The sequence below is a fragment of the Camelus dromedarius genome, chromosome 2 (genome assembly GCF_036321535.1).
Source record: "Camelus dromedarius isolate mCamDro1 chromosome 2, mCamDro1.pat, whole genome shotgun sequence".
NCBI classification, from domain to species: Eukaryota; Metazoa; Chordata; class Mammalia; order Artiodactyla; family Camelidae; genus Camelus; species Camelus dromedarius.
In genome coordinates, this window is record NC_087437.1 from 12123981 (window position 1) to 12151085 (window position 27105).

Genomic DNA, 27105 nt, shown 5'->3' on the forward strand with positions numbered 1-27105 from the left:
CAGTACGGTATTTCTTTTCTTCAGAGCATGCCAAGCCTCAGGGACATAGTGCCAGGAATCAAGGGTGGGGTTCCAGCATCATTTGCCTATACTTAAATCCTTTGAGATGTTCATCATTCATTCCATCTGGACTTCAGCCATTGGTCCATGTTGGTCAGTGCTAAGTCATTCCTCTCTCCCATCCTCAAGTGTCCTCAAGATCTGGTAGCTCTCTCTGCTACTTCTGGGTTATTCCTAAACACAAGTAAGTTTTTCTGCAGCTCCAACACCATCTTGAGAGATGGGAAATTCCACAGACTGTCTAAACAATTGGGAAGGTTAGAATAGAGGTGAATGTTACCTTAGATGGCCACCATTGTGGGCCGTTTTTGTTTTACTAGAACCCTTTGGTTAAACATGAACCAGCATCATATTCTATATGATTTTATTTCTACATTGGGTTGTGTGTTGTTTTCATTTTGTAATCAGATTCCACAGCCGGTATCTTCGGTAAGTTAGTGTCTTTACTCTCTCTCTCTCTTGAATGGTACCTAGTTTAGTTATCCTTAAATCTTACCTATATGAATGCTTGTGCCCCAATCTTTTCCTCCTCCTCTCCCTTTCCTCTCCCTCCCTCCTCCCCTCCCCCTTCTCCCTTCTCCTCCTTTTTCTCCACCTCCCTTTCTTGAACTCTCCCTTTGAGATGTTGCCTATATCCTAAATTTCCTCCTTAGAATTCCTATTCTTGCCACGCCTCCACTCTTCTTGATGGCATTAATAAATACTGATGCTGGCTAGCCAGACGGTTGCATTTTATTTACATTATCTCGTGATATCCCCTAACATCTCTGGCTTCTGAGAAAGAGTGTCCACTTCAAAAGACCAAGGCAGGGGTTGCAAGGATCCTCTGACCTGGCCTTAGAAGCCACACAGCATCTCTTCCACTGCTTTGTATTGGTTATCGGTGAGTCACTAACACTAACCAGGTTCAGGGAGAGGAGAGTTAGACTCCACGTCTTGCTGGGGAGTGGCAGGGTCATGTTGTAGAAGAGCACATGGATGATGGATGCTGTTGCCACTATCATTGGAAAATACAGTTCACTGCATCCATGTTTGGATGCTGGCCCTGGGGTTTACCAGTTGACTCTTTCTTTTTCCCCTTCAGGGTCTTTAAGCTCCCAAATCTTTAAGATGAGAATTAACTTCAGTTATGACTAATTTCTCTTCTGTCTCTTAATAAAAATTTCTTGTTTCCACATAGACCCCACATAACCCAAGCTATGTCTTCCTAAAGTTTAAATAAGTCATTCGTTAGGGGGAAAAAAAGGAAAGAAAAATTCTACCATTTTGATAAATCTACCATCAACAGTAATTCAAATATAAAATTTAAAAGGAATCTGAAGGTCAGGGTTTCCCTAGAGCATTGACTTACCTGGAACATTTTTCAGATAATATCCTAAGAAATCAGTGTACCTAATAACTCTCTTGACTTCAGTTATTTGATTGATCGAGTCCCTTTCTGTTTAAAGATGAATATCTATATGACAGGAGATGAGATAGAAACAGGAAGACAGCTTGTTAATACTGTGTCAACTGTAATTCTTCTTCTGTTAAGGTAGAATAAAAACACTTTTAATAAGCATTCTGAAACTTAGTGCCTCCAAATCAGGGCCAATCATTTCCTTTTTAAGTGAAAGATCACGGAGAATAGTCTCAACCCTTAAGAGGAAGGAAGATTTGAAGTTTTAGAAGGCCTGTTTTCCAGGGCCTACCTGGATGGATGGCACAGCCACTGCAAGCATAGACGTGTTGTAGTGAACAAACACGTTGTGCACAGAGCATAGTTAATGCAGTCAAATCCTACTTCCTGAAACTGTCCACCAGTGTAGGTAGGTAAAGTTCTAAGTGAAGTGAGCCAGAAAGAGAAAGAAAAATACCGTATGATATCCCTCATATGTGGAATCCAAGGGAAAAAAAAAATGACACTAATGAACTCATCTACAAAACAGAAACAGACTCACAGCCATAGTAAACAGTCTTATGGTTACTGGGGGAAAGAAGGTGGGAAGGGATAAATTTGGGAGTTTGAGATTTGCATATGTTAACCACTAAATATCAGAATAGATAAAAAACAAATTTCTTCTGTATAGCACAGGGTACTGTATTCAATATCTTATAATAACCTTTAAATAGAAAGAATATGAAAACAAATATATGTGTATATATATATATGTATGACTGGAACATTATGCTGTACACCAGAAACAGATTATACTTCAATTAAAAAAAAATAAGCATTGTAATTCTTCCCACTCCAATCTCATACAGCCTGGAATTCCAGTTGTTGGACTGGTTATTGTAGGCTGGCATCAAATATGGCAGTTGATAGGAAGAAACACAAGTCAGTTTAGAAAGATTATTTTAGCAAATTGCCAAGAATTTTAGTATCTCGACAATATGCCTTGAAGTCTTAACAGTTGAAGGGTCTCCCCTTTATCACGCTGTTTCTGTCTTTGAAGGCTGTCACTAATAACAAGCAATTGTGAGATATTCACTCCTTTATCTTGAAAGCTAGGATATATGAGGAAATCAGTACATTTAAAAAGTTAAGATGATGTTATTCTGTGCAGTTAGAAAAGCCAGTGTAAGTGAAGTCAGAAAATTTGGACAGCCTTGCGTGAAGTCATGACTCACTCACCTTGGGTAAGCACCTGTCCTGCCCAGGCTGAAGTTTGCTAATCTGTCAAACTCTAGAATTCCTTCCAGCTCTTGAGTTCTACCCCTATTAAATTATCCTAAGATAGCAAGTTTTCTTGATGATGAGTGTTATAAAAGACTTTCACCTGCATTGGAAGTGGGAGCACATATTTTGAAACTCTTTCATTTCAGCCATTCTCCATCTTAACCATCCTGGCTCAGGGACTGATGCACAAACCCATTTAGAAACCTAAAGACTTCAAATTAAACCTGTTCACATTTACGATTGGCATAAAAGTCCAGCCTGTCTAAACCATGAAGAGAACGAAAAAGAGAACTTGTTCAAATACTGAGCTACTTTTAAAGTTAAATGACTTCAACTGAGAGATGACTCTTGGGAAATCACCTTCTCATTACAGCTGTGGGCTTCCCTTGTCATACTTCATTTGAACATCTCACCGTTGCATCCATTGAGCTGTACTGCGGAGGGAATTTTATGCTTAGTATTGTTGAACGACTGTTATTTTTAACAAATGCCCTAAAAATGTTGAATCAGATTTAGAACTGTACTTGAGTGGAACAGAAATAAAAATAAGGCAAAAAAAAAAAAAAAGCCACCATGACTGCTAGAAAAGCCAAAAGAAAGAGAGAAAACAGGAGAGTGTACTGTAGGACACAAAGAATCGTGTGGCGAGAACGGAGCCCTGCAGCCCTGGATGGGCTGGGGAGGGGTGGTTAGCACATGAAATCCAGCTGGTGTATGGGAGGGCGCCAGTGACGCCAGATTCCCCTCACTTGTTTCTTCAAAGGTTTATAAGCTTCTAAAAATAATTCTTTGTAGCTCAAGGTTCGGAAGGCTTAATTTGCATTAATACATAATGTGTGGTGAACGTGAATATGAGAGCTTTTTATCTGTGCCTCTGAGAGGGGAGCATAGACAATAACCAAGCCTTGCAAGGAGCTCAAAAGACAGACAGGTAGGGCGTTCACTGCCATTCCCTTTTGCTGCAGCAGGAGGGTGGAGGAGGCTGTGGCAGAGCACGCATTATTCCCTTGCTTCTTAGGAAGATACCCAGCAGGATACTCAAGGAGAATGACAGGATATTTTGGAAAGCAGTGCTATCCAGCTCAGGCCAGCCCATGCCCAGTGGTTTGGGCTGCAGTTTGACTTTGAGTTGTGAAGTCTTCCATGGGGAACCTTGCTTCCCAGGCAGCAGGACCAAACTCAGAACGAGGACTTGGAAATTAAAGAGACTACAGGTCACAGTAGATTCTGAGAAAGCTGCCCCAAAGAAGCTGTCTATGCTTCTCTCAGCCTGACTTTCACACTCTAAACCCTAGGGAACAGATCACCTTTTCCATCCTCCACAGAGCATGTCACCTTGTATGCGTGACTGAGTATAAGATGGAAATTTCACTCAAAACAAGTCCTTAGAATAAAAGGTATGAATTATACTTGAGACTTTATAAAGCATCTCATGTATGGGACAGTGTCACAATCTCTTTATTTTGAACAACCAAAAATTCTGTTTGGGGAAACCAGATTAGCGTAACATACTCTCCATCAATGCTGGTTTTGAATACTGATAAGGGCCACATGAAAAGAATCATTCTTTTGAAAAGAGACAAATTTAACATGGGGTTGGATTTCATTAACTAAAAGGCTTTAAAGATCACTTTCAAAAGCAACAGAGCCACGTCTTGTGTTGTGGAGATCACAAGCACTTTCAGAAATGAATAAATAAGTAATGAATCCTGAGGTTGTCCAAATGAGTGCTGAAGGCCTGACTTAAGTTTTCCAACAGCATCATTTTACATAGACTCAAAAAGTCAGCATCTCCAGTGGAAATAAAATGATACTCTGGAAAATTCTTAGGAGATGAAACTATGGCTGTCTTGATGGTGAAGACAGATTTAAAAGATGCATGTGGATGTTAATAACGTTGTTTGAAACAGTGAGGAGTAATATTTCCGAGAGTAGTTTATTACTAATGGAATATAATTTTATATCCTAAAGTAAGAAATTAAATATCCTAAATCTGTATTTAATCATTTAATCTCCTTCCCTAAAAGCTTCTGTGTTCAAGTCAGTCCACAAATTTTTCTAGACTGGGAAAGTAGAAGATTGGCTTATTTATAATCTTGTCATTTGGAAGCCATAGTTTATTACCTATTCCTCCAATTAGATCAAATGTGCCCTGAGGTGCCTTCTTGTAGTGAGCTAAGAACTTACTTCACAAGCTGTAAACTCATCAAAACAACCAGATGCCATGGGATCTAGGCCCAAGAGGTAATGAGAAGTAAGAAGTGGAGTCTGGCAAGGTTGTGATCTTAAAAGTTTACAAATGAGCTTATGTACTTAGGTTATTGCAACTAGGATGAAAGAAGTGAAATGGAATTCATTTTGTTGGTTTTTGTTCATTTGAGGGTATTGTTCATTGGAAAGATATTTAATCCAACTTAAAGTGTATTCAGTCTTCCATTTGCTCAACAAAAAGGACCAAAAAAAAACCCAGAACCTCTCATGTTCCCAACACTGTACTAAATGCCCAGCCAGACAGAGACGAGTCACTCCTCTCTGTGCTGGCCTTACAAACTGAGTGCTGGCGTGCCCAGCTTTGTGCTTCAAATTACTGAAACAGGATTGCAGAATCGAGGGTTCAGAGATTCATAGCTAGTTGTGAAAATGTGCATTTCTGCACTTGTCCTTTTTAATTGATCAAATATTTGATAAATAAGTTAGGTTCCAGACAGTAATGATTATTCAAAACTTATGGAACATCAGTCAAGACTCTAGGAGAAACAGAGTCATTGCTCATGTAACGACAGAAACCAAGGGTAAAAGTGTGAGAGACAGGTACTACAAAGAATAAGGACTTGTTATTTCCAGAACTTAAATGGAGATGTTTTGATATTTTTTATCGAAGTGTATTATACCTGTAGAAAAGTGGACAAATCATAGATGTACAGCTTGACGAATGTTCACAAAGAAACAGAACGTGTAACCAATATCCTGACCTATGAGACATGACATGTTTCTTCTATTTGTGAACTTTATATAAAAGGAGTCATATTGCCTGTTGTTGTTGTGGGGTTTTTGTTTATCAACTTACTTTGCTCAACATTACCTTTGTGAGATTCCTCTATATTGTTGTGTATAAGTTTTATAGTATTCCATTCTTTGATTTATCCCTTCTGCTATTGATAAGCAATGCAAGTGATTTCTTATTTCTGTATATTATAAATAGTGCTCCTGTGAACATTCTAGTCCATGTATTGTAATGAAAATATGTACACATTTTTGGTGGGTATGTGAAATTGGACTGGAAAGGAATTATGGGATCAAAGTGTGTATGTGTTTACCACTAGTAGACACAGCCAAACTACTTTCCAAAGTGGCTGCACCAGTTGGCATTTCTAACAGCAATGTACAAGAGTTCCAGTTCCTCCACATCCTTACTAGCCCTTGGTATTGTCAGTCATCTCTTTTTAGCCATCCCACTGAGTTTAGAGTGGTATCATGTTGTAGTTTTAATTGCCTTTCTGAAAAGGGAGTGCAGGTATGGCTCCCCTGAAGAAGTGACAACTGAGCTGAGGTTTGAAATGATACATTGTAGTTAATTAGGAGAGGAGGGGAGCAGAGAGCATTCCATGGAGAGGGAACTGTGTTATGCAGAGATCTGTGGCAGGAGGCAGCGTGGTATGAAAGAGCTGGGGAAGGGAGCAGGTGTGGCTTGTACAGAAGGAATAGACAGTCAGATGAGATGAGGATGGCTGTGTCAGGAGAGCCTGATAGAATAGAATCTTGGAGTCTTATCTTTATTTTTTTATTTTTTTAATGGAGGTACCGGGGATTGAACCCAAGACCTCGTGCATGCTAAGCACCACTGAGCTATCCCTTCTCCCCCACAGAAGTTTATCTTTATACTCAGGGCAACAGAGAGTCATCATAAGACTGTAAGCAGAGGAAATGATCACACTTGCTCAGATCAGTCTAGCTATTTCAGAAAACAAATTAGAGCGGCCGGATGGGAGCTGGCTATGCAAAGGAGGTGACTGCAGAAAGCCCAGGAGGACAGCTCCAGGTTTTGAGGCAGAGGCTTCTTCCTCTGGTTTGTCTCGGTCTAGAAGTCCATAGGAGACCTAATTTTCACCACAACCTCCAGATCTTTTGGGATGTGAAACCTATTCCTCGAAACCATGGGGACTAGATTACACTCCACGGTAATGTGAAAAATATTCTGGCCACGCTCCTAGCATTGGTCTGGTTAATCAAGAAACCTATTTTATAATTTACAAGCACTTAAGTAGATTGACTAATTGACTCATGCAGTTAAAATGATGGGCTCTGTTGTCTTTGCTGGCTTTGCCTTTCTGTTGGTTAAATGACAGCCTGGGGCTCATAGCTCAGTATGTGTTTATGAGAACTCACAGAACATACTGATGCAGCCAAGGTGGCCCTCAGCATAAAGGAAACGTAGGTGACGTGGCTTTTTCACAGAGGAAGTTCATCCTTGTGTACCAGTCAAACTAGAGCCTGGTTGGCAGGCTCAGAATCACTATTACTAGGGACTTGGGATGAATTTTTGCCACTGTGATTAGTCATGAGAGTATGAAATACATCAATGTGGCACACTGATGTTTATGTACAATAGAGTGGAAGTTCTTTATGTGAGTTTATCTAGTGAAGCCTCAGTAGATTAGACTAGCTATCTAAACAGTCATTAAAATGACAACATAATGATCTAGAGAAATTAATTTAGACTAAATTAAAAAGTAATGTGCAGAAATCTCTCTAGATGTGGATGGGGAGGACGGAGGGTATCGGAGTGTGACTGTGTGTGTGTGTGTGTGTGTACATGTGTTTGGTGTTATCATGGACTGAAGTGTGCCATGAACTCTTGTGAACAATTCACTGCCTCAGACACTGGTTTCTGTGTCTGTGAAATGAAAGAACTGGCCTCAGATAATCCTTATGGACTCTCAAGCTCTAATGTCTAAGTCTTTCATTATTAATCAGCCATAATAACATGCTCTCCAATGAGCCTTGTGCAGCAGCCTAATCCCTTACTCTCAAATTAGAAAATTAGGGTGATTAAAACAGATAGAAATATGTAAGATTTTTGTAGATTTTTCTTTGCAACTCCGAGAAAACCTAGATATTTCTTTCTTTCTTTTTTTTTAAGTATTTGAAATAGTCATGTGATTTAGTGGATACAACCAAAATTCAATGATTTGGTTGATAATATTTGTTGACTATTAGTCAAAAAACACTCTCAGAGAATACTTTGGAAATATGAATGTGAATTGTCCTAACTCTGAGACTATGGGGACACATTGTATTATACTTTTTAATCCATATAAACTGACATGATTAAAAATAATAACATTTGAGAGTAATTATAGAGACTATCATAAACATTAATTAAGTGGCAAATTGTGCTTTGAAATCAATTTTTATTTATCTTCTTTGCAGAAAAGAAAATTCTCTTAGGCCTCTTTTCTTATCAATAAAGCCGCCTAAAAGAGGCCTTAAATATTAGAAATAACCTCACTAACAGGCTAAAAAGCCATTAGACAGTGATTTCAGCTGCAGCAAGATAAGAAATGAAATGAATTCTTGAAATTAAAGAAAATAAAAATTGATTAGAGAAAACCATATCTGCCAATAAAAGTTCTAAGCATTCATATGAATAAAGACTTGATATTCCTCCTTTGAGGTTGTCCTACTGAAATGTACTAATTTTGACATTTTCATTTATATGTCACTTCCGAGATGAACTTTAAGTGCCATTTAATTGTATTTAGATGATAGCAAATACTCATAGGAGTTGTCAGCAAATTGTTTCATTAATAACTTTGGTACCAATTGGTTTTTGGTCTCAGAGCCTTTCTCCTTTTGAGTTGTGTGCAAAAGTGGAGTCATGTTTGTATCATGTCAAACTTAACCCCATAGGGTTGTGCTGGATAAGCCCTGGGGTGCCTACCTTTCGGGCTTTCACTCTTGACCCTAGAGGATCTGTTGTCTCACTTTGTGTATTTTTAACTGGTTGGTGAGATGTGAGCCAGCCAAGGAAGGAGAAAGAGTAGAAACTGTATGTTTCAGAGTTACCCACACAGATATGCTTAAGACTAGGCAGAAGTTAAAATGAGCATGGTACTTGTGCAGGTGTCGGGAACAATCTGGAGACTTTACTCCAATTTAAGGGCTAGTTTCCAGAAAGGATATGGGGACAGTGTTGGCTGACCATCGACATGACATGGAGCCCAGAATCTCAGAGTTCTCCAGGCACTTGCTCAGTTTTTAAATGTTGGGAGTTAGTTAAAATGCACAGAAACACTTGGTGGAACAAACAATATTTGTCTGTAGATCACATGAATCCCAGTTTAAGAATAAGAAATCTGAAGAAGGTTCCCAAGCTACACAGTCAAATTCTATGAAATTGAACTGTAGGACGTGGCTACTTTTATAGCTCAAGAAATGGTCAAACGTCAGCAATTTCCTACAGTTCAACCCAGCATTTTGCAATTTCAAAATATTGAGAATGATAGCATGTGCTGTCAGAACCGATGTGGAAGTTACATGAAACAGAAGAATAGCACAAAGTAACTCACTTTAAGTTGTTATGGTAATCATCCCCTCTCCCCCTTCCCTGATAAATTTGTTAAAAATCTGTGGACCTTCTTAGATACCCGAACTTTTGCATGAAGTTGTAAGATATGGGGGGAAGGGGATTATGAAACCTGGAAATCAAAGATTTCAAGTTAAGGCCCTATGTGTGAACAGGTCCAATACAGTGGTGTATTTGGTTACTCCAGCTACCACAGCGAAGTGCCCGACCATGTGGCTTCAACAAGAGAAATGCTTTCACAGTTTGAGAGGCTACAAGTCCAAGATCAAGGCAGGTTTGGTGTCTCTGGAGGCCTCTTACCTTGGCTTGCAGACCGCTGTCTTCTGGCTGTGTCCTCACATGGCCTTTTCTCTGTGTATGCATGCCCCTGGTGTCCATTCATGTATCCGGATTTCTTCTTATAAGGGCACCAGTCAGATTGGATTAGGGCCCGCAAATATGACTTTGTGAAACATCTGAATCACCTCTTTCAAGGACCGTATTCTGAGGTCTGGGGAATTAGGGCTTCCATTTAGGGGGTGGAGGGAGCACAGCTCAGCCCATAACCAGTGGCGTGCTCAAAAGTTTTTAACAAACATCTCTCTCAGGAGAAAAATCCTCACTTGCAGCATTTGCCCATTTCTTTGGTGTGAATATTCCCACCATGGCTAATTTCAAGTTATCGACATGACATCACCGAACACAGACTTGGGCCGGTTTGTACAAAAGTGCACCATTCTGTGGCAGTTGAAACCTCCAGACCATAGAGAATGTACATGTAATAAAATAATCAGGAAGAGATGAGGTTTTAGTCTTTTATTATCTTTGTTGTTAATATGATTTTTGATAAGTTTTCATAATTTAATTTTCACTAATGGCTGTGTTTGTTTAACAATTAGCTAGCCAAATTCCTGAAAATTGAACAATGGGTCTTCCAGAGCCAATACAAACCAGCTGCAGCACACCGCTGGGTCATGTCGCTCTTCAGTAAAATTCTAGCATTAGGAACGAGAAAGTAGGGCAGCCTCTGCTGAAATCATAAAGGGAGGATCTATTGGACATGATGATGGACAGGATATGGGTGAAAATAAGCAGGAAAAATCCAAAATGAATGAATGGGAGAGCTTGGAAGGGGTTTGAGGAAAGAGCGAGGTTAGATGGGGCAATGAATTGGGTAGGGATGATGGAAGAGCCAGCCTGAGGGTCCAGTGGCCTGAATTCCTGTCCTCGTCCCACCCTAACAAGCCTGTTGATGTGGGCCAAGAACAACATCTCTAAAATATATCCCCACCACCCCTGATGACTTCTCAGGAGCCTCTCAACCCTAAAATCATGGGATCCTATCCCTTGCTCTATGATCGCCAAGTCCTTTTTATTTCTCCATCTCTACAAGCCAATTAAAAACAAAATCCAAAAGTCAGGTTTGTGTCTGTCCCTTACATGGGATACAATCACCTCCCCAGAAGATACATTTAATGGAAAGGAAGAACACAACTCTATTGTCTCTAATAATTAGCATCATAATTTATATGATTACTTTTCATGTTTATTATTATATTTACATTAAGTTTGCATTTATATTAAATTTATATTTTGAGTATTCTATCAGCATAATAATTTATCAGGGAGAGGTTTCTCAAGCACTTCTTTTCTATCCTTACGACCCTCAGAGGCATCACAGGTAACCCATCTAAAAGCGCATCGGCTTGGAAGAGCAGGTACGTGAACAATGTCAGAGACGCAGGCACCCTCAGAGGGACTTTACTTTCCGTCCAGTAGTTAAGCTCAGTGTATGTTTTATGTTTTGACTGCATCCCAGCAGGGTGCCTCGCTGTTGTGCTTTTGAAAGGTTATTCTAAAGAAAAATGACTGTGCACTTAAGACCCTCTCTGGAAAAAACCGAGATCTTCATTGGCTCGTGGGCTTTTCAAACTCTTCTGCAAATATGCCTTCATAACTGTTGCGGGTGACTAGGTTCTTTTCCCATCACAGAAAGAATTCAGAGACAGGACGCAGAAGTTAAGAAAGTAAAGTGGGGATTTATTAAGGGATGGATAGGACACTCTCACGGGGAGAGCAGGCAGGCTCAGGTGAGCAACTCTGTAAGTTGGTTACAGAGAGTGCAAAAATGAATGGGTGGGATATTCATTATGGAGGGAAGATTTTGGAGTCGTATTTCCTGCTTTTCATCCCAGCTTCACCTTCCCGAGGGGAGGAGAAATTTTTGTCCAGTTTTGTCTTTATTTGGAGGGTCATGGCATCGGTGCATGATGGGGACTTCTAATCTGCAAGACTAATTTTATCGAAATGAGGGCATAATGAGCAAAAGGTTACATTTGGACATTGGAGATTCCTGCCTTTTCTCACCTTTCTGTGTTGGCCTCCAGGCCATTTGTCACCCCAAAATGTGTGATCACTTATCAGCCCAGAGGTTCCTGCTTATCCTTCTCTGTCTAGGGACCCCTGCTGTTTACATGATGTAGGGTTTCCCACATTTGGCCAGTACCCCTCCTTTTTGCCCAGTTCCTGCCATTTGACCCGCATCCCCTTTCTCTGCTCATATCTAACTATCTGCCTGCTCTCACATAACCGTTTCAAATCTGTCTTGTAAATAACTACATGTTGAAATGAACATGAAATAGAAATGAAAATAATCATCGTACAAGATGTTCATCACCCCACTCACTTCACTTTGTGATGTGATCCTTGCTCCAGTGCTTCTCAAAGTGAGGTCCCTGGACCGGCAGCATCAGCATCCCCTGGGAGCTGGTTAGAAATGCAAATTGCCAGGCCTTCCCTTAGACCCAGTGAGTGAGAATCTCCGAGAAGGGGGCCCCACCTTGCTGTTATAAAACGCCTTCAAACTGACTCTGACGCAGGCTCACTGACAGGATGCTCTACTGCAGAAAACTCCCAAGGAGTCAGGCTTTCCTCCCTTTGTTCATCACGCCGTTCATCCCTTTAGGCCAGTGGCTGTGAAAGGGAGGTCCCTGAACGAGTAGTATCAGCCTCACTTGGGAACTTGCTAGCAACACAGATTCCCAGACCTCACTCAGACCTGTTTCATTAAGAATTTGGGACATGGGGTTCAGCAAGAGGGAGCATTAATGTCAAAGTGTAATTGAAAATAATGGACTTGGGTAGCTCCACTGAGACTGGGGAGAGGAAAGCATTAGCCTGGGAAAGCATCAGTTTTGGAGACAGTGGGTTTAGAAGAGGAAGGAGAGGCAGTGAGATAGAGCCATTCTGTGGTCAGGTGTGTCAGAACAACAGGTGGTGGGGAGAGTGGCAAACTGGTTTCCAAGGAGAATCATTCCTGTGGGAGTGCTGACCCCTCCCCACCCCACCTGCCCCCATGCTGTAGCTCTCCCAGCCCTAGCCCTGCCTGTCGCCAGCACAGGGGCCCAGACCTGTTCTCACCACCATCCCTGGAATGGGGTCATCTCACTCCATAAAGAAAAAGCACAGAAAACCTCATCCTTCAACAGGTCTCCTAGCAAGATCCTGGCTGCTGCACAGAGTGGTCTACCTTCAGCTTCACTTTAGGACCTTTTAAATCAGACGGAGCTGGTTTGGATGCTGACAGATCCTATTCTTAGACAGGGAGCATTTTACAGAAGAGCAAGGTGTCTTGGCGAAGACCTGCTCACAGTCTGAAAGCTGAGTCTGCTCCCCGCCTAGACTTTTCCCACTAATATCCTCCTGACCCTCATAAAACCATAGGTCAATCCCAAGGAACCCAAGAGTCAAATGAGTGTCCATTTCCTCTTCTTAGAAAACAGGAGCCTCTGGCAAAAAAGATAAACTGCAAGGGTAAGAAATAAATGAAATGAATTGGTCTAGAGTTTGGCCCAACTCTGATTTGCATAACTGCTTCAAAACTGGTGACCTGGGAATAAATTCCAAGAGGAAGGTATTTCCAAGTTGCATTTATGGGTAAACGGCCCACGGGAGCCTTTTCCTTGGCCTTCACTGATGAGCCGTCTTAGATTTAAAATGTGTGGCCAGTGGGGAGTTTCCTTTTCTCTCTGTGATGCTGACCCATTTCTCAGCCACTCCAGTGACATCCTGAAGCCCCATTTCCCATGCATTCCAGCACACCTTGTGTTTTAAAGATAATCCTTTGAGAGATCCGGGTCCATAAACCAGGGTAAGTCCCGGGTGGCAATGCAGTGCTGTTCTTCATCTCAGGAATGGGCCATAAGGGTCCTGGTACTATTTCATCCAAATGGGAAAAGGAAATTAACACGGGCCAGGCTAGAAGGCAGAAATCCTTTAGTTACATTTAGCTGCCAGGGAACACTAGGTCCGAGAAACCACACCAGAGCGAGAATACCTGCTTGGTAATGTATAAGGCAGGGCCTCTGAATGCGGGGACGCGTAGAATGTCGTGTCAGGCAAGACAAATCACGTCCTTCAGTTACAGTGCAGCTTGAAAGCCCTTTATTCCCCTGAGAGACAGATATCTCATGCCATCCAACTGAGCTTTCAGTGCTAAGAATGGAGTCACAGGGGGTGATCAAGTAGATTGCATTGCTGGTCAATACCTTTTCTATTATTATGTTACTGGAAAATAATTATTATCTTCTGCCCGAGCCTGTGCGAGATTGGGAAAGATCAGGGAGAGGAAAAATATTGCATTGTTCAACGTGCACTTCATATTCAGCCCCTACACGTGTTAAAGCCAGCAGTGCTAGCCGAAGATTACTTTGTGTTATTTTCTAAATCATCACCTGAGAATAATTTCTTCTGCCTTTTTCCGTGACCAGTAAGCTGGGTTGGGAATGTGATTCTGAAATTTATCATCAAAAAAAGGAGTATTGGGTACATCAATATTTAATTCCATAATCTTCCAAAGATTTGATTTGGGTTAAAAAACTTGATATCTAGGGCCTTTGAACCACAGTAATGTGATGTTTGATAAATTTTTGAGGGAGGAAAGTTTTGTGGTTTAATTTAGCAAGCGTTTATTATTTGTATTATATTATCTTATGCTTCCAGCTGAGCACCATTAAAATAAATAAGTTGGGGCCTAGAAAGTTCAGCTTTCTGCAGTTGGAGCCTCTCAGGGAACATTGGTGTTTAGTCACATAACTTTGAGGAAGTCTGACAGCTTCCTGGAAAAGCTGTGAAGAAGTCAGTCCCAACTGAAGAGCTGGTTTTCACTTGTGTCATGTTCCAGAGTGCTCTTGAATTTATCAAACGTGTCTGTCTGATCCCTATAACCCTAAATGTAAGCGCAGGGGCCGTGTGGTATTTTTTCTGGTTCATCCTCAGTGCATGTCAGATACTCGTATGTTGGTTAACGTCAAACAAACAAACAAACAAACAAAAGTACCCCCACTCCCCCTTCAACAGGGACGTGCAGCAGAAAATCAGTATGATTTTCTTCTCATCCTGAGATTTTTTTTATTCTGGTGGTTTCCCCCAGTCTCCTTCCATTATAGGAATATGAAACCTTTGTTCTGATGGGCTGCGGCACGGTTTCTAGATTCAGCACTCCTGACATTAGACGTGATCATCTCCGTTGTGAAGGGCTGTCCATCATGTTGTAGGATGTTTAATAGCAACCCTGACCTCTGCTCACTAGGTGCCAGTTGGACCCCTTCCGGCCAAGTTGGGACAACCAAAATGTGCCCAGATGTTGCCTAATGCCCCCTGGGGGCTAGAATTGCTTTCCCCTCCCCCACCACCCATGGAGAACCCCTGGATACATGAGACACACACAGGTCTGTCCTGGAACTGAAACTGTCAGGAAACAGATGCACGTGGCACAGGCCCTGAGCTGGTTTCCTTGGCCTCTTCCTAGCCAGTAAGCTTTCCCTACAGGTTCCCATGGGAAGAGAGCTGGTTCTTTTCATGAAAAGATAAACTGAGCCTCCCTCGCCCCCTCCCCTACCACTCCATAATACAGACACTTTACTGGAGTAGGGAATTGCGGGTGGCGGGGCCAGGGGGGGTAGGCAAAAGATAGGGCTGCAGAATGCAGTGGAAACTGATAGGTTCATTGGTGTCCTCTGCTCTGCTGACCTCTAGCTTTCCCTCAGCTAACAGACCCTCTCCTACCCACCCTTACTTTCTAGCAAGAACTTGGGGTCGAGGCCTGGACAGACTTGTGTCGAGTAGCCACACCTGAGAATAGCCAACTGTTTATCTCACCCCTGCCTGAAGTAAGAACAACTAAAAGGACCAGTTGTAAATAATTCCAATTTTTTTATATACTTTTCCTCAAGCTCTTATTCCACTTTTAGGGAATTACTGTCAGCATTAAAAAAACAAAAAAACAAAAAACCTAAAAGTAAACCAAGACACCTAAAGGCCAGCCTGAACAGAACCCCTGTCAGGAAAAGTACAAGAGGAAAATTAATGCACTTGACTTTTCTTAATATTCTATTGTTACGGTTCATAATTTATTATTCCTGGGAGATTTTTAAAGCCATTAGGAGGATTTTCCCCCACTAAACATCCACACCCATCTAACCCTGTAATCGAGGCAGAGTATCAGTTAAGCTAAAACTGTTTTCTTTCCCCATTTTGGGAGGAAACTCTTAATCGGGCCATTATTCACAAATTCACTAATTGTTTTTGCTGCTAACAGTAGCCAATGTTAGCAACAATAGTGACCATTGAAACTGCATCATAAGAGACATCCGCAATCAGTGAGCGATCTGATTTATCCTCATTAACTCAAAGTCTGCACGATGGAGCCTGCCTGTCCACACCTTCCACTTACCTGATGCAGGAATGGTAAAACAAAGACAGTAAAAGCTAATGTCCCTGCGGTCTATAATAATTAGCTGGAACACTTTTTTTCCCCCTCAAAGCCAGTTCCAGTCATTAGTTGAAGTGCGACAGAAATGCTAGGCTTTTGTAAAGTTAATCCCATCCCAGGGTGAGACTGGTCTGTTGACTGATCATGTGGATCCGAAGGGAAGCAGAGGTTAAGGACATGGAGATGCCACTACTCCCCTGTCAAGATTGGCAGAGGTGGCAAAGTTTGATCATTTATCTCATTGGTCAGGATGTATGGGAAATAGGAGCCGTATTCACTGTTTGTGGAAATCTAAGGTGGCGGAGCACAGACGATTCATGGGGGTGGCAGGTGGGGTGCCAGGGGCGGGAATTACGACCAAACTCACCCTTTGTTCTAGCACATTGGCTTCTGAGACTGTACCCTGCAAATCCTCTCACAAAAGTCCACAGAGAGAAAAGGGCAAGGTTGTGTTGCATTGTTTACAATCATACAAAAGAAAACAACTCAGTTGTCAGTCATAGGATACCACATTACCTCATGCAGTGAATACAGTATTCGGCAACCCATAGGCACTCAGTGAAACGTATGAAGCTGAATCGAAAAGTCACTCATCACACATCAGCTTAAGTCATTCTATTCATACTCAGATAATGGCTAAATGTCTTCTGGGTGCCAGGCATTCACTTAGATTTTTGCTACTAATACAATTTGTGCTTTTGTTTTTAAAATTGAGAGACAATTTGATGGTATAGATCATATTAGTGTTTCTGTTTCTTTTGTTTTGCCAGTATTTATTGAGTGGGTATTATGATGAGGGTCTGGAGTTTTAAGAAAGGAGTAAGGGAGTCCTGGACCCCCCAGGAACCTACAAGCAGTGGAGACAAAATAGCAATCGTTCATCTGTTGTAAAAGATGTCTGTATCAATCAAGGTTCAATCAGAGAGGCAGAGCCCACTATGAGTCTTGGGATGAGAAATTTATCATAGGAATTAGATCTTACTCAACTTTGGGAGGAGCTGGGAAGTAAAAGTCTGAAGCGGAGAATCAGAGAAGTCACCAACCAGTAAATCTGAGACACAGGCACCACCAGCCCCCAAAAAGGGACTGAAAAGGGAACGGTGGAGGTGGGGGGAGGATGCTAAGGGAGGCAGCGTCAATGTAGCTGCCACTTCTGGATGCACTGGACATTGTTGGACCACCAGGTCAGTGGTCAAGAGGAGCTGGACATGGACAGGAGAAAGGATGTCAGAACTGCATCTAAACATGAGGACTTGAGAAAGAAATGGTCCCTGCTTCCAGGTCTCAGGCAAGTTCCTCTTGACCCAACTAGAACTCAATCCCATTAGGAGAAGGGGCCTCTGGGAAGTGAATTTCAGCTCAGCCAAGGTGGCTTAATACAAAATGCTACAATCACTGTTCGTTAGCTTAAGCTTTCTCCATCACATTACTGAAAAGCTTCATGTTCAATAAAAGTACATGGTGGTCTCTCCCAGACCTCATTTCATCTCATCTCAAATTGAAGAGTAGACAATTTAGATACTGGTAAATCTATGTCTCCAGATTATGGATTGTTAATCTCTTCAGGTTGTACTGAGGCTGTGCGATGCAGTCACCTCAGCAGAATGTGTGTTGCCCTAAGGATATTTTTGAGCCTCTGCTCACTTGCTTACTTTGGGGGCCAGAAATGGATGCTTGGATTGGACTCCAGTCTCTTCGGTGTATGTCACGAGGGCTAGAGTGCTGTGGTTTGTAGGATATTCTACAACTTCACTTAAAAAGGCAATGTTTTTTTTCTTTAGATTCCACAAACAAGCGATACCATATGGTATTTTAATTTCTCTTTCTGGCTTACCTCACTTGGAATGATGATCTCCAGGTCCATCCATGTTGCTGCAAATGGCATTATTTTATTCTTTTTCATGATATTCCATTTCGTGATATTCCATTATATACATATACCATAAATTCTTTATCCAGTCATCTGTCGATGGACATTTAGGTAGTTTCCATGTCTTGGCTATTGTAAATAGTGCTGCTGTGAACATTGGGGAGCATGGATCTTTTCGAATTAGAGCTTCCTCCAGATATATGCCCAGGAGTAACCCAATTAACCTATTTACAAAACAGAGACAGACTCGCAGACATAGAAAACAAACTTATGGTTACCAAGCGGGAAGGGGAGAGGAGTAGGCAGGGATAAACTGAGAATTCAGGATTTATAGATACTAATTACTATATGTAGGACAGATAAATAACAAGGTCCTACTGTACAGCACAGGGAACTATATTAATACCTTATAATGGCCTACAATGAAGAATATGAAGAGGAATATATACATGTATAAATGAATCACATTCTGTATGCTAGAAATTAACACAACATTGTAAATCGACTATACTTCATTTAAAAAATGCAGTGTCTCACATAGTAGGTGTAAAATAAATGCTTGTGTTGGGTGTGGGGAGACGAGAAAGCATTTGGGTTGTGGCTTCCTAGGCAGAGGAAGATGGATACATATTTTTGTTCAGTGTCACAAAAGTAGATGTGCAAAGAGCAAATCATCACCAAAACAGTTTTTTTTTTATGGCAGAACACAGGTACTCCAGGTCAACTCCAACAACACAGACATGGGCCATCATCTATGCCAGCCTCAACGTTGCTTCCCCTTTCCTCCTCCTCCTCTCTCTTACTCAGCCAAAAATCAGTAATAAACACAAAAAAAGAAGACTACAAGTGTTGTTTTTGTGTTATAGAGTGATTTAACAGCTTTTTAAATTAAAGATTTTGTGTAAGGATCTAAATTTGGAAATCCCAAAAACCTAGAATCTCTGGTCTGACACTTCCCTGTGACATCTGTGGGTGGAGCTCAAAGGCCACTACCCCTTTCAGACAGGGGCTTTCCTATTGCCACGGTCCCCACCACTCTAAATTGTCCCCAACAAAGGCCGTTTGTCATCTCACACGTGATATATGTCTCAGGAGTCAAGAAATATTGATAGGTGATAATGATTAAGCTGTGACAGTTGATTTAACCCTTAAGTGCCAGGCACTGTGCTGAGCGCTTCAGCACTTAATTTTTTATCTCATTCTTTCGACCATCCAAGGTAGCTATTATTTCTGTCTTATGGCTGAACAACTGAGATTAAAGGAGTTCAGGGCTTCCCCTGAGTTAGATCAAAGGAAGCGATGGGCCAGCATTGGGTACAGGAAAACAGAATCCAACTTAAGAGCTCAGGTTTATAAACAGAGTCCACAGAAAAGAGCCAGAGAGTGAGAAGTTTCATTTCAACCTTGCAGGTCCTACAGTCTGTTGCAACAACTCAGTTCTGCAGTGTGGTGTGAAAGTAGCCAGAGGGTATGTAAAGGAATGAGTGTGGCATGCTCTAGCAGATTTTCACAGAGACAGGCAGTGCCCAGATCTCTCCCAGAGCCTGCAGCCTCGGTGACTGCAGCAGCCAAGGGTAGTTATCCTTCAGGAACTGCCCCAAGGGCCCTGGATGTTGTAACATGGTCCTTCGCGTCGTCCTTCATAGCAGGTGGACCTATGGGAAATTTCATGTAGTTCAACCCAGGGCTACACCAATCTGGATGAAAATTGACTAGTGTTCACTTTTGAACTCTTAATGATTTCTGGCTCCAAATTTACGTTGTTTCTTGCTCCTTTTGTTTTTCAAACACTTGAAATGCCAGCCATGGGGACAAAAGAAAGGAGTGAGTCCCAGAGGCCTGGTGCGGAAGGAGGACGGCATCCTTGCAGGACTGCAGAAGATGTCTTCCTGAGCTCCCTCCCCGTTGGGGGAACTGAGGTCCAGAGACATCAGGAAACATGTGCAAAGTCACACCACTCCTCGGTCCACAGGGGAGAATCTGATGTCACAGGTCCGTGGCCCCAAAGCCCGAGGTGTTTTCATCTACTGTGTGACTATCTTGACTTTGTATTCCTAAGTCACTTACATTAAGTACATCACCGAAAAGAAACAACTAGATCCATAGGCTTTCTTTTCCTTAAGGGTGCTTTCCTTCAACATTACTTATTGGGGGCCTACTGTGCGCCTGGCACGGAGGATGAGGTGCTGAATAAAGTGGAAAGCCTGGAATTATATTTCATGTGGAGAGAGACAGCAAACATTTCTAAGGGACAACCCCCCCCCCCCCCCCGGGCCAGCCACCTGGACCTCAGGCAGTGTGCTCACACTAGTACGTGAGTGTGGGGCTGACGGCATGAACTGTCTTTGTGTGGAGGCTGCTTTGGAGAACGGTGGGTTTGCTAGGATGTCAAAAAGGCATCACTACAGGCCACGCAGTCAAGGACTTCCAAGTGTGCTTGTCTGTGTTCAGGGTGGGGTGAAGGGATCTGGCCAGATTCTTTGGGCTTTTTGGCATATTGTCCAAGAGCTACATTTTTCTTTCTTATAAAGCAGTATTGTCTTCAAACCTGTGGGACTTTCAAGGTCATGTATGAGAGGTGTCAGGTACACTCCGTGAAGATGGGAATTTACAAATGTTGGTGTGTGTCATGGTTTTATTCCTGCTCCCCCCTTTCAAAATTACTGTGGGCTCTAAAAGAGTCAAGAACTCAAACTTGCATGAACTCTTCAACACCTCTCCAAATTCAACAAAACTGACATTTATAGCTTTGTTGAAGCGGAGACATGGCATTTGGCTTCAGATTGTTTGGACTGTAGAGTGTCAGTATAAATAGCTTTGATTGACTTTTGTGTCGTGCACATCTGGAAGCAATTTATGGCATTCCAGCTAGATTAAAGCGCGTTTTAAAGGAATTTCACCAGCTCTTTTTTTTTTTTTTTTTCGCTCTCTTTCTCTTTTTTCCTGTTGGCCACGGTGAATAAAGTTTCAAAGACGGTTTAGCTGCTGTTCTTAATGTAGACTCTGGTGAAGTCAAATTCAGGGCAAATGCTGGGTGGGGGGAGAAGGGAAGAGGGAGTTTGTTTTACCAAAAGAGCTAAATGCAGAAGTGACTTTTCCTCAATTGTTTTGTTCACACTGAAATGAGAGATAAAATGTCAGACACTAGGAAGCTGTTATCAAGACACAGAAACCACGGACTAAGCGTTTTTAAAGAGAGGAATGGATTGGCCTGGGAGAGGTGAAAAGAGCTGTGTGTGTGTCACTCGGCTTGACAACCAGAAGGACTGAGAAGAAACGTGAACATTGACTTTTATTTGTGGAATATTTTTGAGGTTCATCTCACAAATACTCAGGAAGCACCTACCATGGGCTGGTCCAGACGGAGTGCAACAGGGACCAGAGATGGAGGCTGACTGGAGGCCTTCATGTTGCTGATAATCTAGGGAAACAGAGGGACACTGGGTAGCAAATGCCCCACATGTTATTTAATTATCATTGTGACTAAAAGACAGTGGGGAGGTAAGTACAATGTCCTGAGTGCCTGCAGACCAGTGTAGTTGGAAGGATCAAGGGATGCTTCCTGGGGAGACATGAATTTGACCTGAGACAGTACGCAGAAAGCAAGTAGAGAAAAGGAATAACATTCCAGGATGGGGGGGAGTGTGGATTTTCATTGCAGGCCCCTGGAAATCGGAACAACCTGGCCAGGTAGATATCTTCACATTTAGACATGGGAAAAACAGATGAGGCTCAGATGAGTTATGAACCTCTCCAATTTCACTTCGTTATTATCTATCACCCCCACATTAAAGCACAATCGACGTTAACAGCCGTTTTATCCTATAGTCCTGGTGATCCGTCTGAGTGAAGGCAAGTCACATCCTATCTCTGGGCCCCAGTTTCCCCATTTTTGTGGTCAGGGAATTAGATAGATGCTCTGTGAGTGGAACCTCCTGGGCCGTCAAGGCATCTATGTGAAAGCGGGGCTGTGTGTAACATACATACCTTCATATGACAATGAAGACGGTGGAAACACTGCCATTCACAACATTGAAAGATGGAAAGTCTATGATAGACAAACTGGGAGGAACAGTGGACTCCTTGCGGGTAATGAGAATGTCCCCTCCAGTCTCTCTAACTTAGATAAGGAAAGGAAATCTCCATTATTAAATGAGACTCGTGCCCTGGGAGAGGCCGACCCCGCACATTGTTAGAACGCTGATATATAGGTCATCGTGGTCCTCCTTTTTCTTTTTCTTGCTGAAGGAAAGTGATGAAGTGGTGCTCAGAAAGTGGCAAATTGCCCTAAAAATCGCATAAAAGTGCAATTTAATGCACACAGTTCTGCTGAAGAAAACCACCTTTGTTTCATTATTAGCTTCCCAGGGATTTCTTTCCTTGCTTGGCATTTAAGTGTGGAAACTTGTCCTTTTATTCTTAACATAATGAGACAGTTCTTAGGTTTTTAAGAACAATAGAAAAAAGCGTGAAGAGTGATCAATACATTACTTGAGATTTATTAACTCCCGCCTGGAGCCCTGTTGCCAACCTCTGGGTATGATTTGGAAAGACAGGGAGGCATAAACCTCTGTTGTTTTAAGTAAAATAGAAAGAAATTTAATCTCTGGGACCACAGGGTGAAAAATGTTCTACTAGGAATTTACTTTGCCTTATTCCCCTGATTTTAGGTTCGGGATTTGACCCGTAGACACAGGAGCAGCAACTTTGCCTGATAGGTTTAGAACCAATAGGAAAGTAAACTCTGAAGTTATCTGCTGACATAATTTCCCAGCTTCTGTTCTCTTTCCACTCCTCAGTACAGGCTTGACAAAAATACTTCAAAATAAAGCTCATGTGCTCACCTATCATATTTCATGCACTCTGCACTCGGTTAGAGGGAACCATTTGACACCAAGCTGGGGGAGACGGCAGACATGAGACATTGAGACTGTTGAGACCTGTTGTAGTAGCTGGAATGGTTGGCACTGAGACCAAACCTCAAAGGAAAATGGGCTATGAATTAATTAAGACCATGGTGGGCAGACCAGAAAGCCTCTGTACTCTGTTGATGAAAAATATGTTGTTCAGTGTAAGCCTGGTCAGAGGGAGTTTGCAGCTCAAGTGATGCATGCTCTCATTTATTCATTTTTTTTTTCATTCTGTCAATATGGATTAAGTGCCTCCAGTGTGGCAAGAATTGTATCAGGCGGTGTGGACACGGCCATGAAGAGACAAATATGACCTTGTAAGGGAAGAGGGAAATAGCTCAGTGGTAGAGCGCATGCCTAGCATACGTAAGGTCCTGGGTTCAATCCTCAGTCCTCCATTAAAAAAAATAATAAAAAATAAACCTGCAATTCAAATATGACCTTGGAGCTCTCATTCTAGGTAGACATGGACGTTGAATAACTAAGCCCACAGTGGATTATGCTGTTACAATTGTTTAATGTGTTATTGGACATTATGGAAAACTAAAAGACTGAAAAAGGGAATGAATGCTGAAATCTGAAGGCTATGAAGCTGATTTCTTTGCTTCTGTCCCGATGGTTAATCTGGAGTCAGACCTTTGGGTGGTAGATGATTTTAGCTTTTTGAGTCTTGTCCCTGTTAGAGGTTCTCCTGTCTGAAGAATTGTCAAGTATGGACATAAGGGTGTCTTCGGAGAAAAGTGGGGCAAGTGGAGGATCATCACAGACTTTTTGCAGAAAATTAGATATGGCAGCTGGGCCACTTAATTATACAGGATAACTTGGCAGGATGAATGACAAAACAGTCTTGTAGATTGGGATAGAAAGTGAAGGAGAGGCAAATGCTTACGGAAGGGTTGTCCTTGGCTCAGAAAAGAGAAAGATGTTGACAGGAGAAAGTCAACTTAATCTTGCCTTCTCCTGTTGTCCTGAAGGTGAGCCCTGCGGGCCAGGCCAGGGGTGTTTATGGAAATGTGGGCTGCATGTATGTTTTTATTTTCTGGTCTGAAATGTAGAAGTGATGAAGAAAAATTGTGTTGATAGAGACAAAACAAAGTGGAAAAAAGTGAAGCTTTTAGGGGCAGCAAATAATTCAGTTTAGATGCTCTGTGGTGATGGATTTGAGACATATTCAGCTCTCTGCTTGGCCCTTTTTTAGATAGTCAGTGGAGTCACCATTCTTTCAACAGATTTGTACCAGGTTTGGGTTAAGGTGAAGCCAATGGAAATAGTTAGTGGTTCATAAGAGGATGGAATCAATTACTACAGTTCCTTTCACATCACGATGGGCCAGAGGAGCTGAATCAGTCATTGACGTGTTAGAATTTGCAACAAAGGCTTATAGAACCTTTTGATGTTACACAGCATTTTTCCTGATCATTGTCTCACTAGATAGTTATAGTAGGTGTAGGAGGTAAAAGGGCTGTGGGTCTAAGGTCGGTTTTGTGTGCTGTAAGTCTGGATTGGATTCAGAGACAACTCAAGATTGAAATATGAGATCCTGGAGAGCAGGAAAGTTTGGCTTTTTGGTTCATGCTGTATCACCAGCATCTAGAAGTGTGCTTGGGGTAGGGAAAGAACTCAGTATGTATCTGTTGAATTTATTTAATAAAAAAAGTTAAAGGGTGGAGTTGGTGGGCAATGGGATTATCTGTATTGCTATTAGATATTTAAACACAAAAATATCTGTGGATATTTAAATCTACGATGGTGATCTGGCTGTTACTCATTGTCTCCAAGACCAGAGAGATGTCACTTACCCAGTCTTAATTTCCCCACCTGTAAAATAAGGTGTCTCTTCCAGCTCTAACATTCTATGCTGCGTTAATTTTTCTACCTATAAATTTTCTCCACAACTTTTTTTTCTAGATCACCATTTGGCATTTGAATATTTAAATCCTTTGTCACCATCCATAAAAGTTCTCATTTGAAGTTTGCAGAGCAAGGTCCATGGATCTGGCTCTCAAATACATGTTCTGTTCTTTGCCCCCAACTCAAGTAACTTGACCTCATATCCGTAAAGAGGAGGAAAAAGACAGAGAACATAGCTGAGAAGGAGGACATATGGCAAAATTAAGGTCTTGTCATGGTCTTCCTATAAAATGTGGAAGATCAAAATTCAAGGTCTTACACATAGCTCTCCAGCTCAGAATTCTTTACATTTCCTGCTAGTCTAAATTCCTCTTTTAGATTATAAAAGTTTTTTTTTTTGGTTGGTTGGTTGGTTGTTTGGTTTTTATTGAAGTATAGTTGATTTACAATGTTGACTTGTTTTTATTGATGTATAATTGATTTACAATGTGGTGTTAGTTTCAGATGTACAGTAAAGTGTTTTGTTGTACAATACATCTGTATATTATTTTTCAGATTCTTTTCCATTATAGGTTCTTACAAGACACTGAATGTTGTTCCTTGTGCTATACAGTGGGACCTTGTTGCTTATCTGTTTTATATAAAGTTCTGTGTTAGATTATGGAGTTTTTGAGAACAGTGAATGTGCCTTATCCATCTATGTTCCCACCCCCAACCTCCCAATTGGTATAAAATAATAAGTGAGTATCTATTGAATTAATAATTGTGTAAATAGCTGAGGGTGTAGTTGGAACTGCCACAGAAAGGCTGGAATTAATGGAGAAAGGAGTGGAGTAAAGTAGAGGTAGTTAGATGGCATCCTTGGAGCAGAGGAAGGCAAAATACCGAGAAGCCTGGGCTGTCTGAATTAGTGGTGCAGTTAAAGCTTGAAATGTGTAAAGCAGCTGCCTCCAAAGGCAAGGCGCACAGTCAGCGAGGCCCAGCTCCCCCACCACCCCAAGGTGTAACAGCGCCGGGAATGGAAGAGAATGCGGGGAGGCAGATGGCACATCCCGATTTTAGAAGGAAGCTGAATGGAGCTGTGCTCCTGCTGACTGATGCTCATGTGGGAATATTGCCAGGCCTTCTCATTAAAAAAAAAAAAAAAAAGCTAGATAATGTAGTTCTTTATGTAAAATCTGATCTTTTAGCTTTGGCAGTGATTGCAGATACTTTTAAAACACTGCATGGCCAAAGAAACCCCCCGAAGCCCTATCTGTTTACCAGCAGATCTACTCATTAAAGAGAGATGGTACTGTAATATTTAGTGAGGGCACCAGGGATTTAGATTAAGTTCTGAAAATGTGTTCAGACCAAAAGTAAGTAATTACTGTCTCACTCAAATATTCTAGATTGGTATCTGCATTTTAACCCTCAAGAGTTTTGGCTCCAGGGGCCTTTGCTTTGCAGAATGCCTTAGTGTCTGCTCTTGACTCTCCCCTTGGCCAGTTGATCTGAGCTTGTCCTTGTTATCCGAAGCTGCCACTCAACTCTCAGACTAGAGAAATAACATTAAATTAACATCCAGATTTCTGATCAGATGAGACAACTTGATATGGAAATGTCACTTTCGAACACTCTGGTTTGCACTCATTAACGAACACCCACTACTGATATCTACCACGACTACAACACTGTAATGCACTGTGTTGAATGTCCCGTCCCCCACCCCGAATGTGAGCCCCAAGGTTGTCATCGCCTTCCCTAGCATGTCCCTGTTATCTGGTCATTTTCTCAACTCTGATGTCGAGTTTGTTGCTCTCTATAGACACAGCTTCAGATGTCCTCATCCAATACCCACCCTCACAGGTGGAAATGTTGAAAACATCAAAGCAATTTTGTGAATGGGACGTGTGTTCATACAACAGTGATGTGAAGGTGGAGGCTGGCCATCAGTGGCCATTGTGGAAAACTTAAGCATCCACATTCAATTCCTATAACCCAGACATTTTCTTTTGTCCTTTTTTTTATGGCCTTAACTCACCAAAACCATGTTTTGACAAATACTCATCCTAACATTATTCAAATCCATTTCTTTCTTTAATGTTAAATTCACAAGCTGTATTTCTACAGCATAATTATTTAGCAGTCACATAAAATGTGTATCTGGTCATTCTTAACAGGCTCATTTATACATGGGCCACATAAAATTTGCATTCTTACCAGCGACTCATTTATTAATGGTAATAAATATACCCGGCAACAGGCCAAGCACACTTCAGAGGCTTGTAACCTGAGGACAGAGTAGATGTAAAATGTAATGTGTTGTTTTAAAAATAACTTAGAAAAATACTTTCAACAAAACTTGGAAGGAGAAAGAAGGAAGAAAGGAAGGAAGGAAAGAAGAAGGAAGGGAGGGAGGAAGGGAGGGAGGAG